The sequence below is a fragment of the Meleagris gallopavo genome, chromosome 6 (assembly GCF_000146605.3).
Source record: "Meleagris gallopavo isolate NT-WF06-2002-E0010 breed Aviagen turkey brand Nicholas breeding stock chromosome 6, Turkey_5.1, whole genome shotgun sequence".
Lineage (NCBI taxonomy): Eukaryota > Metazoa > Chordata > Aves > Galliformes > Phasianidae > Meleagris > Meleagris gallopavo.
Window position 1 is genome coordinate 28,822,299 of NC_015016.2, and position 3,631 is coordinate 28,825,929.

The 3,631-nt window shown below is 39.2% G+C and overlaps 1 long non-coding RNA gene across 2 annotated transcripts in view; it reads left to right on the top strand.

Annotated features, from left to right (window-relative positions):
- The first annotated feature begins 6 nt into the window (after positions 1-6).
- The window catches only part of LOC104911478, an 18,758-nt gene continuing 15,133 nt past the window's right edge, over positions 7-3,631 (top strand). For both annotated transcript variants that reach the window (XR_004160129.1, XR_002116031.2), the window contains exon 1: positions 7-138. This is a non-coding gene — a long non-coding RNA (uncharacterized LOC104911478). The remainder of the gene's footprint in view (positions 139-3,631) is intronic.

The following is a 3,631-nucleotide window of genomic DNA, read 5'->3' on the forward strand; positions in this document are numbered from 1 at the left end:
GCTGCGGGGCCACGCCGCGGCGCGGCAAGATGGCGTCACCCATCGCCGCGGAAAGTGACGGAGTTCCGGGTGCGCTGCGCTGGTGTAGAGGTCGCTGATGTACGAATTGGGCGGCTGTCATGCTGTAAGCGGTGGAAGGTGTGGCTCTTTCGTTGGTAAAAGCAAGTTTTGTCCATAAAAGTTGGCCAGAGTCTATAAAAGCACAGGGTTGCACAGTGTTGCCTTAAGGTTTGATTTTAAATTGATTTGCTGCAAAACCTTGAAAAGGCGTTCTTTCTTTGATTTAAATCCAGTTTGTGTCCGCTTAACATGTATTAGTAATTGTATGCTTTTAAACTGATTGATTCTACTTGGGGATTTTTGCTATATCAGTTCCATTAAAGGCATTGGATTTTCTTCATGACATGGAGGCTTTAGAAACTGGTTCTATAAGAACAAGCCTTGCTTCATCTATCAGAAGTCCCCAGATTCTGTATAAAATGTTCAGTGAGGCAAAAGCCTTCTGAAACTATTTAAATACTACACCAGAAATTTTTCTTTGACAATGTATACAGTAAAAAGAAGATACTATTATTTTTCACAGTTAAAACAAATGATTCTTTACTGTACTTTGCTGCAAGTGAAGTTGGATTAATGTGGAGGAACTGACATAAAAATGGCTTTTAGATCACTGAAATCACAGGACTGAAAATATCTTGAATTACCATAATCTATATCTTCTCGTGGCTTTAATCCTCCAGAGCATTTAATGTCTATCAAAATCAATTGTAAGTTATGCTCTCAGCTTTCTGGAGTAATACCTTAATTTTATGTTTTCATATATTCAGGTCATGTTTAATCCTTGCAATGTGTTTTCAATCTCAGTAAAAGACCTTATACAATAATGGCATACACTTTTATTCCTAAATGAAATATACATTTTATAACTCTTATTTATGAGCAGATTAAGTTTGCAATGAGGAATATAACCCTCTAAGCTCTACACTCCATTTTATCCAAGATAATAAAAAGCTAGCTCGGCTCATGAAATGAAAACTCAGAATAAGATGCAAAGACAACATGAACAAAAACATGGACTTGTGTGCTTCTCCCTACAGGCAGCTTGGACAAGTGGGTGCCAGGAGGATTCCCTACCTCTCTGCCTTCTGGCGCAAACTGTTGCTAACCCTGCAGGGTGACTGTCCTCAGAAAACTTACTGTCACTGGCCATGCCCGGAGCACGCTGCACACACCCTTTCTGTCAGGCTACAAAATGCATTTTGCTGTATTTCATACAGTATAAACTGAAAACCTACAACAAAATAATGTCTTCAGGCCTATACATACTGTGTGGAGCCTACAGAGGGATAGGCTAAGCCTAAACAACATGGACAAGGCTTTTAAAGAGTTCTCTTTTAGCTGTGCAGTCACGTGGTCTTCTCCCCAAGGCAGATGAACGTAGCAGTGGTGGTGTGGCCAAGCAGAGGTATTTTAGTTCAGATCAGGTCTGCACTATCTAATTTGAATCTCCATTTATACTTGCTTCTGTGCTTTGGTTTTGATTGCAAAGTCCTTTGGAACTTCCAGAATTCCTTTCACATTAAGTAAACTGACACATTGAATCTTAACAGTCATTAAGTTCTACAGTTGGCTAGTTCAGAATAGCCTCCTTTAAAGTCTTGTAGTGTAGATATCTACTCCCAGCACCAACTGTTTTAGTCATCAAGTCCACATCTGCCAAGTCACATGGCTTGCTGATGCAACATAACCTATCTAGACCAAAAGCAGAGTTGTTTTCTGTCCTTTAGGGACTACAGAGTTATCACAGGACTTGGGTCTTCATTACTTGGTTATGAAAAATGTCCTGACCAAACGGAGGAGTCTTAGTGGTACTTCTATCTTCTCCAGTCACAGTTCTGAAAACCACAATAACACATTTTTATTGTTCTTTTTTTTGTTTTTCTTCCATTGTTGTCTATCTTCTTTTCACTCCTTGATGTTAGCTTTCAGTTTAAAAACAGACTATCTTAGCTAACCTTTGTTTCTGCGGTGAGCCTGTGTCTAAAAAGGCAGCAAAAATGATGTCTTAAATAGCACAGTGCTGGTATATTTGCTCACAGTGCACAGTGGCTGCTAAAACTCTTCTGAACCTGTTTTTCTCTAGCAGTGAGGTTGCCAGTAACAATCAGGACCAAAACCAAAAGCTGTGTTTTCAATCACTGCTGTTCTTTTCCTTTCTATTTTATCTGGGTTACTCTAGTTTTCTTTTTATGGAAACATGGCCAGCCTCCAACAAGAACATTAATTATCAACCACATATCTAGCACCTCTCAGCTGGTCTTTTTTTTATTCCAAAATAGTCATTGCTATCTTCAGTCCAGCATCATGATTAGAATCATATGTTGGTTTGGAGCCTCATACAACTGCCCATTCATGTTCTTTTGTGGCAACTGCAGCTCATTCATTCAGCAGACAGCCTTCATCCAGCACTAAAATCCTGGAAGTATCAGTTGTGTTTGAATATACTGCGTCTTGTGCAGAGTGGAAGAATAGCTGTGGCACTGTGCTGAAGTAGAACATATATTTCCTCTTAGGCTATGCACTCACAGGACCTTTTATATTCTGAAACTGAATCCATCCCAGGTTTTTCATCAAACAACCATGCTCTATAAAAAAGAGAAATAGAGAAATGATTTACAGTGATAAGACTGTAAAGATGTAGCTGAAAACTCATACTCAAAATTTATTTTCAAATATCTTAGCTAGGTTTGCATTTTTCATGTGGTATCAAAAAAATGCACACTATTTTTAATGTGTTGTTAATTGGTATGTAATAAGCTGAAGAATGTGTACTCAAACTCAGTTTTATTTGAAGTTCTATGGCAACAGATTTTTTTCAGAATCTTTGATCATCATCCATGGTAGAGGCTGATGAGGCACTAAAGGATGTAGTAGAGTGATGGGACTTGATAGGTTAGATTGATGGCTGAACTTGATGATCACAGAATCTGAGAATTGTAAGGGTTGGAAGGAAGATCTGGAGATCATCTACTCCCCCTTCCCTGCTAGAGCAGGTTGCCTACAGTAGGTTGCACAAGAAAGTATCCAGACGGGTTTTGAATATCTCAAGAGGAGGAGATTCCACATCCTCTCTTGTTCCAGTAGTCTGCCGCCTTCAAAATAAAGTTTTTTTCTCATATTCATGTGTAACCTCCTATGTTCCAATCTGTGCCCATTGCCTCTTCTCTTGTCTCTGGGCACCACCAGAAGTAGCCTGGCCCCAACCACTTGACACCCATCCTTCAGATATTTGTAAGTGTTGATAAGATCCCCTCTCAGTCTTCTCCAGGCATGTTCTTGAAGGCCTTTTGGTCTTTTCCAGCCTCATTGATTCTGATTCTATGATCCTATTCTATCATTCTGTGTGTAGTCAGTGAGGATTAGGCGTTTAAATGTCATTGAGGGAATCAATATTTAGAACTTGCTTAGGCTGGTTTTCTGGACTTCTTTGTTGAGAGAGAGACAGTTTCTTTACATATCAAATTTATCAGTGTAAGAAGTTAGCTAAATATCCAGTACTTATAGTGCTAAAAACTCACTTAACTGGAAATGTGAGTAGAATTAAGCTTGGGAGGCAATGTCACCTTTAAAG